Source organism: Coturnix japonica, chromosome 4, assembly GCF_054131305.1.
Source record: "Coturnix japonica strain WE chromosome 4, WE-NBRP24, whole genome shotgun sequence".
In the NCBI taxonomy this organism is placed as follows: domain Eukaryota; kingdom Metazoa; phylum Chordata; class Aves; order Galliformes; family Phasianidae; genus Coturnix; species Coturnix japonica.
This window is the reverse complement of record NC_140666.1, coordinates 39,091,395-39,105,099: the sequence shown is the minus strand read 5'-3', so window position 1 is coordinate 39,105,099 and position 13,705 is coordinate 39,091,395. Positions and strand designations below refer to the sequence as shown.

At 36.8% G+C, this 13,705-nt stretch overlaps 1 protein-coding gene across 1 annotated transcript in view; it reads right to left on the bottom strand.

Moving 5' to 3' along the window:
- The window catches only part of JADE1 (jade family PHD finger 1), a 125,978-nt gene that overhangs the window by 90,017 nt on the left and 22,256 nt on the right, over positions 1-13,705 (bottom strand). The window contains exon 3 of the mRNA XM_085546543.1: positions 7,583-7,653. The gene's annotated coding sequence lies outside the window, so the exon portion shown is untranslated. The remainder of the gene's footprint in view (positions 1-7,582; positions 7,654-13,705) is intronic.

Below are 13,705 nucleotides of genomic sequence, written 5' to 3'. Positions count from 1 at the left end.
AGACGGAAACTGTTTGAAAGCAGAGCCTCAACAGTACATTGATACTATTCTAGATTACTGCGAATGAGGGAGGATGATTCTGCACGTACAGATGCAAACCTAGGCCATTAAATCTCAGTAGGGACAGTCATTACAGAAGGCTATGTCTGAAATCTTGTAGAATTTTAGGATACAAAAACCAACAACAGTGTATTCATGTGCCTCTTCCAAACCCTATGCATCTCACTGGTAAATCCAAAGTATTTTCATTCCATCTGAATTTAAAAAGCCTTCTCCCATCCATTACAGAACTAACTGCAGATTTCCACAGTTATGGAGATAAATAGAAATGTAATGACAAATTATTGTGCTTTGTCACTGAATTATCACAATCAGTCCCTCTGCTTCTCCTACCTACAGTATACTTTGTTTAATGCTATTCTTCCTTCTGTGCATAAGGTAGGCAAGTATAAAGAACTGGCCTACTCTAACATCTCCAAGTACTTTCATTCTGAAGGACTGATTTGTGCACTGAAGCTTAAAGGTGAAAATTCTGAAATTGCCTTGAAATCCTCAAACTGCTGCTTCTGAAGCTGTTCTGGAACAGCCCAGAAATTCTGAGGCGTATGAGATCAACACATCAAATTCTTTTGAAAAGTCAGTGTCTAAATTACACTCTCTCTGGTGAATCCAATAGACATGCTTAAGATTCACTTGTAGGTAGCAAGCCTTGCATCTCTTCTCACTCAGCCAAACAGCACAAGCATTTTTAGTAGCTGCTATGTTACAAAACAAGACTTAATTAGAATTAGATCATGCCAAAATTGGGGTCCAGAAGATTTACACTCTGCCAGACTGCATACAATTCTCCTGGCTAAGCTAATAAACAAACCAAATACCAAAAAACACAGAGTCTGGATAGGGAGCTAGGAGTTTTCTGTAGGCATGGTGGAGGGAGGACGGTTGGACTAGATGATCTTACAGGTCCTTTCCAACCTTGTGATTCTGTGTAAAACTTAGGAACAATATTTTCTATGTATAACAAGACTTGTATGATAGAACAGTAGAACATCTAGAAGCAAAATTATTTTCAACAGTGGACTTCTGCATAGTTTTCCAAAGCAACTTTGTTTCATCACTTGAATATGTATCATACCATTCTTTGATAAACAAATGCTGTGCTGAGCAAAGGCTGTTCAAATATTTATTATAGCACCTTGGACCAACTGTACTACCTGATGAACACAAGGAGGAGGTGGTCATGTGGAAGAAGCTGCAAAGGCTGTTTTTTTCTAAAGGGCCTAAGACCAAAAGCAATATTGTATCTAGAGCCATATTGTGATGATTACACAATTCTAAAGTTTAAACTGGAAGATGTACTAGAGATCTACCTTTCCACACCATAGAAGGGCTTGTGACAGTCATGCTCTCTGCAACCTGGGAGCATGGAGAATTGGCCACAAAAACTGCAAGTCATCAGAAAATGGAAGCAGAGGAAGCTATGATAACTTATTCTCTACTTTCAAAGCAGTTTCAAAGCAGACTAAGACTCAAGTGCAGTCACTTCCACAGATATATTAGGTACAATCTCTTGGTGCTGAGATTTCTTCAAAACCATGACAGGACTGCAGCTGTTCACTGCCTCCTGTGAAACAGTATTACAAGGAAAATCCAGTGCAGATCATAAGAACATTGGCAAAGCAGAAATCACAATAACAAATAAATGACAACTAAAGAAGCTAAAAGATGCCAAGATACCACTGTGGTAAAAGTAGACATGATGAAAAATTATATGAAACTGTATTCCTTATAAATTTATAAGATGTTTCCATAAATACAAAATGTCATCTCTAAATTTACAACTACTTACACTAGTAGTAAAATCACATTAGTCCTGAGTACATGAGAAGCCTTAGTGCTTGGGTTAAGTCCTAGTTTATTTTCAAGAATTACAGTTCATACGTGCAGCAAGCACACAGATGTATGAAGTCACATCTGAGAGAATGTTGCTTTTGTAAAAGCTAGGATTAATCCTAATGTCGATTTCCATGGGAATGCACAGTGCCAATGCCCTAATTCTACAAAGTCTGACTATGCATACTCAAAATCAAATACAAGATTATCACAGTGGAATAAAATTATCTGTGCTTACACTTAGATGTGTACTTTAGGGCTTTGTTGAATATAGGTCTACATATTAAAGCTTGCTGAAAATGCTTTTTTGTTTCAGCAGATCATTAGTAAGAATTTTAACTTTATTTTAATCAAAAGTATTCAGAACTTTTCTACAAATGGGATATGCTCAGAAGTATCTGTATGATAGGAACATGAAATACTGTCCTGTCAATATATAGTCTAAATTAATTTTCTCTTACTACCATAAATCATTCATTGAAATAGAAGACACTTGAACAGAAAAACATGTTAAAAATCTAAACAAAATATATATCAGGAATTGATCATCTTTAAATTAAAAATAATGAAATACTGATCTCTTGAGAAGCACATCAATATTTATTAAATCAAAGGGCATGTGTTAATGAAAGCTACCTAACATAATTTGCTGACCAGACACATAAAACAATGACCTACATAAACAATTTGGTAATTACTGAAGGAAGCGTCATTAAAATGGAAATCTGCAAAAATAGTGCAGCTGAAGTATCTCACTGAATCTGCTTGTTTACTGCCTCTTAATAATACTTCAATAACATGCCTAGTTTGCACATTAAAATGTTATATGTATATCCACAGATCTAATTTACTTACTACCTTAGCAATTCCTGCATTAGCCACATAGAAAAATGTAAAATCACCACTGAAAATGTATAGGGATAGATTCATTTCATTGTGCATGTGATTAACACCTGTAGGCTAGATTCTCTGCTGTTCCACTGTTTGGAAACTAGTTCCGCTAGTTTGCAAAAAAGTATGTTGATTTCAGCCAAGTGAGAAACTAGCCTTGTTTTTGAAGGTATTTTTCCCCCCTGCAACCCAATAGAGGCAACTTAAAAATATAATTGAGATTTCCTAGAGAAATTAAGTGTATTAGAACATTTATGTTTTTAAACTAAACTGTAAAACCTGACATTAATATAATTATTCAGTCTTTCAGTAACTCACACATTTTAAGCACCATAACAGATAAATTATAGAGTCTTAGCTATTCATAAAACTTCATATATTGAAGCATTTCCTGCAGTCTTTATTGCCACTGCTTTGTCCTTCACCAGCTGAAGTAACAGCAGAAGTAATGCATTATGGCTGCATTTTCCACACAAAACACAAATTACTGGATAAAGTAGGAAAAAGCTCAAAACTATTTTCAGCAGTGAGAGAGGAACTAATAACTCAAGGAACATGACATTTTTATTAAGCACTATGGTCTAAATTTCTTGAGGAACAAGCTTTAATAATTTGGTTGTACATTGCTCTGAAGGGATTAATATTATTTACTTATAAGCATGGCTTAGAGGAGAATTGCTAACACATCCTGCACACTTTCACCAGCTCTGTGCCTGATTTAGCTGCGAATAATTCAGAAGATTCATCACAGAGTGATTTCCCAACTATCTTTGTGCCTCCAAGCACACACAAGGGACAACTCTACTGACCATTAAAAACAGCCTTTAATATTCCAGCCCACCTTTTGAGATGCTTCCCTAAACTAATTCAGAAAAGCTGACAAAGATTTCCCTGTCTGTCCAGAAAAATACAGCAAATTCTTTATTTTCATGTACGAAATGATCAAACTGGGACTATCTTCCTTAATAATTGCTGATGTCCATATGACTTTCACTTTTTATTCTTCAAGCTTTGTTAAATATTTGATAGCTTTCCTGAATGCTCATTGCTGATAGAAAGAAAAGCAGACTTCTAGTAAAACAGCACAATTGTCAGATTTCTGAAGAGCGCATTAAGATAAAAACATACTTATTGTAAGTGATCTTAATGGATCATTGATAAGACTAGTCTTGTTTAAATTATAATATTTCAGAATTCCTTATAGAAATAATTCATCTTAAAGATACATCATCAACTTCAAACTCTTACGGGATCTTGTAGCTGTGGATAATTCAGCAAGTTACAACAGAGTAGAAGGGATCTTCATCCATGTTTTGTATTTTGTTTACTTCTGTGCATAATTATCAGGATTCATGTCTAAGGGAGTTCAACAGTTTTGAGTACATACAGGCTTAACTTCTTCCATTGCTATATTGGGAAGTTAAGCAGGAACTTTAAGTGACCAAAAGTATTTCTCATTTCACTGTATGTATTTGGTACCTCTTCAGCATAAAATTTGATCGTACTCATGCTATAACTAAAATAATAATAAGGTTTGTACCAGTACTACTCCCTTCTACTAAAGGCAATAGGTCTTCAGTGAAGATTTGTACTTGAAAAATAAGGTAACTACCTCTATGCAAGGAAGCATAAAGAGAACAAAAGCTTGCATTAAGGCTACACGAAAGTGTACATGCAAATTATGACAGGGCAATATCAAACTATTCCCTATATAAAAAAAGAGTAGAAAGTTCTCTTTGAATAAATAAATATCTCAGGGATTAGGAAAAGGAAGTTGTTGATCTCAGCCAAGAATGAGGAAATCAGCTGTGACTGATTAGCAAACAATTGCCTCATTTATATGAGCTAAATGTACTGCAGAGAGTCGCTCTGGTGATTAACTAGTTTGAGCCTGCTGATCATCTAAAGGTCTTCCTTGACACCTGATAAGCTAGATCAATAGAAATGATGATTTTTTGGATTTTTCCATGTTAGAAAACCAGTGGTGAAAAATGTTGTCAGACAGAAAAATAATGGCTGGTGACAGTTGCTTCTTCTCTGCATTTATAATTCAAGCACACCCTGAACACTCTCCCTCAGTTACCCCCCAGTACCGTAGGAGGTACTTTGCTAGTAAAGGACATGGTTGCTACCCAAGCAAGTCAGTAACAGCATTTCACAGAGTCAGAAATAAATAAATCAGGACACAGTTAACAGTGCTCATAATACCAAGTACCACATTAATGCACAACATACAGAAAACAGAAACAAATACAGGGAAACAGCAAACTAAATTTCCAGCCTAAATATGTAGCTGATTATTTCATCAATGAAATATTTTGGGGTGAACATTTCTGAATCTGAAGGCAGAAATACTTGTTAAGGGTTCATGATGGTTCAAGCCAGTATGTGACCAAAAGGGTGAGATCCTGTTTTCTCCTTCCTGCTCATTCCCAGCCACAGGTCTCTCACCACTAATGCTTTGCACTGAGTACCACTTCAGATCTACATGCATGCACACAGAAAAACATAGCAAGCCGATTCAGCTCACAAAACTGACAGAAAGCTGTTTATTTTTAATGGGTCAGCAGGGAGAAACTTTGTTTCAGTAATGGTGTACTGCTAGATTACTTTGGATTGAAACACATCTCTCCACTTCATCCTAAAGGTGTACCAAAGTTACGCAGTCCCCAGTAAGAAGCCCACCTCCACAGTAATGAAAGCAGCATGTCTGCAAGAGGAATAGTAGTAGTAGTGAGGAATACAATGGGTATCTTCCTTAATATTTATAGTAGCAAGTGACCTGTGGTATAGCTAAAAACTCGTATTTTTGGTCTAAGATCAATACAGGACTTTAACAGAGAAAGCCATCTTCCCCTTCCTCTGTCCCTTCAATGAGGTGTTGATCTCTACCTGCCATCTCTAACACATAGACCTCTACTGGCACTGAATGTGTGGGGGCTCACTTCTCTTCTGGTCCCTTACTAGGAAAAAGCAGCAATGTTACTGGCAGTGGGGAAAGAAGAGAATGTGAAAGCAAGACAACTGCAAGGATAACAGCCCCAACCCTGTGGAGAGGCCAAAGGAAGAAGGAACAGAGAAAAAGTAATGTAACAGTCAGAGACCCAGTTATGGTCAGAGCACCACAAAGCAGTGCCACACATACAACCCTATCACTGCAAGAACAGTTACTAATAAACATATTGCATACATTTAGAATTACTGAATAATATACATCACCATATGCTATAACCATCCCCTGTTTACAGCAAGGATCCTTCAGTTATGTGAAATCGGAAAAAGGGAATCAATTATTGGCTGGATTTGGTCTGATGAACAAACAGGAGAATAATTGTCACAAGAGATAAAACACAGCTATTTCCATCTTAACACCTGCAACTTCTGTTAGAAGTGACTGCTTAAAGCATAAAAGCAACCTGTTTGAATTGTGCCTTGGAGATTCTTCTCTAGATACAATGTATTTAGACCTGCATCCAAGATTTTTTCTTCAGTAAAAGGATCAAGTAAATCTCAGTCCTGTTAAATTTTACTTCAGTTCACCTGACATCAATTAAGGTACAAGTATAACTTCCATTATTTATCAACATGCCATGTGAGACCATATTAAGAGACAGAGTCAGCTCTGAGGGCACTTGCAATTCAGCAATGCATGGAGTACTGCCACCTTTTGGTCCTTTTAAGCAGTTCCATTACTTTTTGAAGCCTCACTCACATATAACATTTCTTTTCTTTCCTGTAAAGCCCTTCTGTCTTGGAAATTATTTCTCACTTCTTTTAACTGAGAAGTATGGAGGAATATCTGAAAAGTTATTTAATATCTTGGGAGGTGGGAGATTCATGATCCTTGAGGTCGAGACCTCACTGTGGTTTTGCAATATCTGAAGTGAGTTTACAAGCAAGAGGAAGATCAACTATTTACACAGTCTGATAGCGATAGGACAAGGGGAAATGGCTTTAAACTGAAAGAGGGGGAGACTTAAGTTAGATATTAGGTGGAAATTTTTTATTCAAAAAGCGGTGAAGCACTTGCACAGGTTGCCCACAGAGGCTGTGGGTGCCCCATCTCTGGAGAAACTCAAGGCCAGGTTGGATGTGATCCAGGAAGACTGATCTAGTGGGTGCCAATCCTGCCCATGGAAGGGGGCTGGAGCTGGATGATCTTTAAGGTCCTCTCCAACTTAAGCCCTTCTATAATTCTATGGTGTCAGTTTAAATTATTCAGTCAAAGTCACCACTCTTCATCACAGGTTATTTCTGGGAAAGAAGCTTGGGATTTAAAGACATGCAAGGAGATTTGGGTTCTTTCGACATCTCTTCCTTCTCCTTCATTTTTCTTATAATATTACATCCCTCTAGGGGAAAAAAAAGAGACTGCTCATGTAAGAGTCCTAAGGGGAACAGAATATTTTTTCTAGTTTAGCAGCAAATACCTCTGCAATATTGCTCCCTTTTCACAGAGGTTAAGAGGTCAGGGATTACTGTGACTGTTGCATTAGACACTTACAGTTACATTTTCAAAGCTATGCTTAGGTTAAAAATACAAATCCTGTTATTGTTACAGGATTAGCGCAAATAACTTTCCAAATGCTGCTTTCAAAATGGAGCGAAGAAATACTTGTGTGTACTTTCTGGAATTAATGTAGGCTATGATTACTGGCCAGTCTTACAACAGTGTTGCTGAATATACATCTATTGATGTACTCTCTATAGACACTCATTCAAACCTGTCCAGTCCGAGCACTAAAGAAATCCAGACATTTATTAAAATAGAGAAAACAAGATGTTGGTTTCAACTTACCTCTTCCTTTGCCACTGATTAATACAATCCATCTTGGTTCTGTTAAGATGATTTCTAGTTGTCTCTTAGAACTAAAGCAAAAAAAAAAAAAAAAGACAAAACTTTGTGATAACATAATCTTGGCTTTGCTTACTTTCACCAGAAGCTTCAAACCTGTGCTGCAGTGGTGGAATCAGCTAGATTTCCTGAAGCTTGCACTACCAGTTCCCCAGTTCGTGCAGCCCAATCATACTTTTTCCTCCTATTCTAAATTAAAACAAGTTTAAAAATCTTTAGAATCTTCCTAGCTTGTTTTTGTCTGAGGCAATCATACAATCTTTCTTCTTCTGTTGCTGCGTAATCCATGACAATCAGAATGTTAATTTCAAACTATAAAAGATTAAAATTTCCTCCACTTGTATATGAACTCTTAATCCTGAGTGGGCCTTTTAACCATTGTTTTAACCTTTGAAATCTTTAATAATGTTCTTCACAAGGAAATAGAGGAAAATTAAATTTCACAAGGGAGAAAATATTTTCTGTACTGTGATTACACTGAGATATGACACACACTGCCTATCCAGCATAACCAAATCAGAAGCATCTCCAGACGTGCCTTGGCACAGCTGAAAAAAAATAGAAAGCCTAAAATCTGGATCACACATTAACAGACATTTTAAGAATTTTAGTTCCGGCATTAAGTGCTTAATTCTGCATTTGACCTATGACAGACTCCTATATGTACCCTGATTTGATTTTTATTCCTGGCAATTACAACTCTCTTTTTTGCCGTTTATGCAATAAATTAGGCAGCTAGTTGCCATCTGTTTCCTGTGTACCAGCTAGGAAAAAGGGCCTCTTCAGAAGAATCATTCAGTCACTTGTGTTGAATCCCTGCCCTAAGTCACCCCCTGGGTGGCAGGAATGTTTTTTCTTGAAATAATCATGAGCAATTCCAGAAATTCTCCTAACGCAGGCACCTGCCTCCAAGTGCTTTGAATTAGGCACTATGAAAAGCACACAAACCTGCAAAACAATACCTGTCTTACATGAGTAACCCAGCATTACCCCACTTTTGTTCGTTTGTTTTTTTAATACTAAAAAAGTAATTTATGGCAGAAGTCTTCTCTAACATTGTTACGTTCACATCCTACATAGATCTGGCACATAGTTGATGTAGAACACCACACAGCACATTTCATCTTCATGACTACATTTGTTGCTGACCTTAGCTTTCATCTTCCTCTTTTGTCAAAAGGAATTCTAGGATTTAATTATAATCCAGCCAGAAAGAACAGAGATTATTTCATCGTTAATTAATGGCAATTTCTCTTGAGCTGTTATGGTATAATACAGGCACCCTCCAAAAGTCTTACAACCACTTGTGTAAAGGTTTTTGAAGTGATTAAGCATCAAATAATCTTAAAGAGACCACTTACAAAATTCATACCTCAAATGCTTATATCAATGTTGGAAGACTTAATATTTTCAAGCAGCTAAACTATAAGTCTTCCCAATCCTTAACAGCATTGGTTAAAGTACAATATCATTCATCAGATAAGGATAGCAACTACTTAATTTAGTATGAGTAGCTGACAGGAGGTAGAAGGAATATTTTCTAGCATAAACTGAACCAGAAATAGCATCATCTAAAGGAAATAGAACTGCAGGGCAGTAGATATTAAAGAGGGAAAACGCTTGCATAATGGTAAGTGTGAAGAAGAACATTCAGAACTGCTGCACAAGTAATATTTTTCACACAGACTTGGCTGCAATTCAAGACTACAGACACAAATGTATTCATAAAAAAAAAAAAAAATACAGTCCCCTCCTGGTATGCAATTTAAAACAGAAATATCAAATCCTTGAATATTAACCTGATAATTACAGGCTACTTACTACCAAACTTCACTGATACAAGGAACAACATTGTTTTGCTATACTACATAAATACATTTGGTCTGACGATGCGTAGAAAACCATAAAACAGAATCTTATGTCTCATTTAGTAATAAGTAGAAAATTCTAAGGGTTTCAATTTTTAAAGATGAGACAATAATTTAGCTCCCACTCTTGCAAGGTAAATACACGTAAACTCTCATACACAGTATGAAAAAATGTGAAGGAATGTTCATGTGACTAGATCATAGGCATGTCCACGAACTTAAAAGAGCAACAGCCTTAAAAGGTACATGGATGAAATAAGTTTTACAATGAAGTAGAGAATAAGAGTCTGTAATAAGTAGAGCTGCCCTCCACAGAATCTGGAATAAAATCAAGGACCTTAAATTGAAAAAAATGCTTTAAAATAATACTGAATATAAAAACAGCCTTCAGAATTGTTCAGTCTAGCATTTCAGTTTTTTAAAGTTTCCCTTTACATCTGTGTAGTGCCGTGACACAATGGAAAATGCAACAACGATAGCAGAGTTCTAGGCTGCAGCAAGCAAGAATATGCTTAAATGCAACAGCCACAAAAATAAAAAATAAAAAAAATCTGCTTACCCTTAGAAGGCCTCAAGTACACAGGAATCTCCAGCAAGACACCCCTACCTCCACTGCTAACCCTTAAATAAGGTCTGGGAAGGGGTGGATCCTGGCTCCACCCCCTCTGCTCACTCAGGTACATTGCATACCACCTGAGCTCCCCTGGGTTGGCCCTGCCTTCCACCAGGTGCTCAATCATTGCTTCTGGTTACGACTTAGCACTTCCACTACAGTGATTAAGTAGGTATTCTGGCATTGCTGTTTCCATTTTAGCTCTAATGCATAACAGAATTAGTTTGCTACAACTTACTGACATGCACAAACACATTACAGCTGCCTACCTGTATAAACACCATGACCAATAGATGGATGTGGTGGGATGGGATATCAGTGTGATTTGCAGCTAAACTGTGCACCAGTATAGCTTAGCCTAACAAGGAACTCCTTCAAGTGTGTGACAGCAGTCATAAGATTAGGTTTCTGGAAGAGAACAAACCCAGACATATTAGAACAGTTCTGCTCTCAGTGGGACTACCTTCTCTGTGGAGTTACTATGGTGTATACTACTGCAATACACAGAAGAACCTGTACAGGATAAGCAAGGGCTACCTGCATGTTATCAATTATAGCTTTGAGAGCCATTTACGTGGCAAGTTGGAAGGAGTGAAGAGAACAATATATTTCCAAAGATCAAAGCAGAAAAAAAGTGAAGTCTAAAAGAATATTTTCTTCTCGTTTAAACCAGTTCCTTTGCCCCTTTTTAACCTGCTAAGACAGGCATAAAAAGTTTAGGTTTTAGTTCAAACTCAGTCTACAAACAAGAGGAAAATGCTTTTTGTCATGTCTACACTGACTACAAGCATGCATTGACCATGAAATATCCTTCATAATGATTCTAAAAATATTGTAAAAATATTGTTACATTTCCTCTCTTTTTTTTTTTTTTTTTTTCCCTTCTGTGCACACTGTTAGGCATATGTTTGGCATATGTTTTTATCATTGCTATCTTTATCTTTCATCATCTGTCTGCATTTGGGATAAGCTCTGAAAAATTTCAAGCAAGACAAACACAATCTTTTGTTTAGAACCAATAGGCCCAAGTTTCACAGTGTTGTTAGTAAGGATGATAAAAGAGTCAGTTTTTAATTAGGAAAGCAGAGGGGGCCTATAACCTTAGAAAAAGATAGGAGCTTTTTCTGTTACTCCCAACTCATATTAATTAATGCCTTATTACACAAATAGCCCCATGTGTTGAAAAGATTAATAAAGAATAATCGGGCCAATTGCCTGCTGATAAAACTAGAAATGTACATATTTATGTTAAAAAGACTGTCAGGCAAAATAATGTAGTCAGACTAGTATGTATCATTGAAATCATTTTGTTTCATACATTGACTTTCAGACCAACAGAGAAGTTAGTTTAAAAAAACCCACACTGCATACCCCATTATGTATCTGTAAACAATGGCATGGAACTTGTATGAGACATTTTCTAGCCTGGGGAGCAATAAACACTCAAATACTGCTTTATTTACAGTGAAAATGCAGCCCTCTTTATGAAAAGGTATAGCAGCAGATGAGAATGCACAACAGAACGTGAAGAGGAATACTCTCCAGTTAAAAGAGAAGAGTACTGTGAGACTGATTCAGTTAGAATTAGGTCAAGATGGGAGGAATCAGGCATCATCTAATAGATAAAACTTTCCATTCTGGTGAGAGTGAGCACATTTAAGCTTTCTGCTCCTTGCTGTGTCACACCTTAAAGTGCACAGACCAGAAAAAGCAAAATATCAAGCAAAAAAGCTATAATGATTAAGAATAAATGTCAGTTTTCCAGATAGATTGTAATTTTAACAATATACACCAACTGTTCTCTTGTTCAGCAAACTGAACAAGTGATCTTCTAAGTTAGTATTCCATATCTCTTCAGAAAAAACTGAACCATTTTTTGCATCAGAAGACTTCTATATGATGGGAGCATACTTTTCATACCTCTTCTACACCATCCAGAACAGTTTGGTTGCAGTATGCGCCAACAGCTTTTAAGACAGGGTGCCACCTATCAATTGTTCAGATTCACTTCAGCTCAGAGCATGGCAATAAGGCCAAAAAATGTTTAGAATTTATTACAGAAAAAAAAAATATTGCCGTTGAGGGGCTGTTCTGGCATTGAGCCCTGGAGAGAAGAAAGCAGCTCCCCACAACTGCTGATGTACACAATCTCCATTGTTCTCTCAGGTTTCACAGCTGCAAAGGTTGTTTCCTCTTCCAGAAAGCAACTCTCCTCCCTGTAGAGCTGCACAGCAGCTCCATGACAGGAAAGATTTGTGATTTTTTTTCATTTCTTTGGTGGGGTGGGGACTGATCTTGTTCACTCTTCATTGCTTATATCACCCAGCCCAATTAACTTAATATTCCGTGACCTGAGCAGCTCAGTGGATCTCAGATGGCTGGGGCTTGATAATGCATTTCCTCTCTGTGTGCTAGTCTTGACAAAAATGATTTGAGAGATGTCTCTTGAATTCTTTAATCTTTTTATATTTCATAAAAATAAAACAACTTTTACCTTACATATAATGGTTAGAAGGTAGGCCAATAATATATGAATATGTTAAAGCCTATTTAACTGATTGTATTCCTTGCTTAAACGTGCTATTTACTCCAAACACTTCTTATCTAAGAGGATCCTTTAGATAACAGTTTGTTTGTTTTTTTTTTAATGGAGGGACCTTAGGCTAAACCTCCTTCCCAAATCTCTTAGCAACACAATCCCTTTCTGCACTGGTATTTCCCCAAGCTGCCCAGCAGGAATCTCCTGTAGTTCCCAAGTGACATAAGTTTGAAAGAAAAGGTGTTTGTGACACAAGGAAACTAGATCTCTAGAGATTTGATCTCTAGAGTTTAAAAAGGGATCCAACCATGCCATAAAATGGGACGTGTAGACTTGGTTCCCTAACGCCCTGCTATGGCATAGTGCCATCTCGTGGGCACCAGCAGTTTCTGGCAGAAAGAGGCAAGGAGGGTGAAAATGAAACGAGAACGGGTTGTTTCAGAAAAGAAATGAAACCCCATTTCATCTGCTATATTCCTGACATATTAGAACATTCAGAGCATCTTACCCGTTTACTTAATTACTACCTCACGTTGTTACCGTTGGATGCTTTAATATTCTTTCCAGACAACATATGTTAAATCTGGATATGACCACTCCAGAAATCTCAAGCATAATAAATAGTTAAAAATTTGGACCCAAATATGAAGCTTGACCGTATACTCTTATAAAAAGAGTAAAAAACAAATCTTTTTTAAAAAATACTAATGTTAATAGAATGTCTTAATTTACTCACCAATCATCCCTGTGTGAGTGATATTAGAGAAAAAAGAACAAGAAAAAAATATTTGTCTTACTTCACAAATTTGGTGGTCTGAGAAAGGCAATATGCCATTTTTTCCTTATGAAGTGATTTCACAGAATGGTTTCATATTATTTCCACATAATCCTATTCTGCTCCAAAGGGAAGTGAAACAGTGTTGATCTATAATGATCTGGAATCAGAAGTGCAGTGGAAAGCTAATCTGCTGTGCTTCTGAATGCTTTGGCTATGCATAAGCATTATTTTATCAGTCCAGTATGATTAGTTACTGTACTGTCCCAAA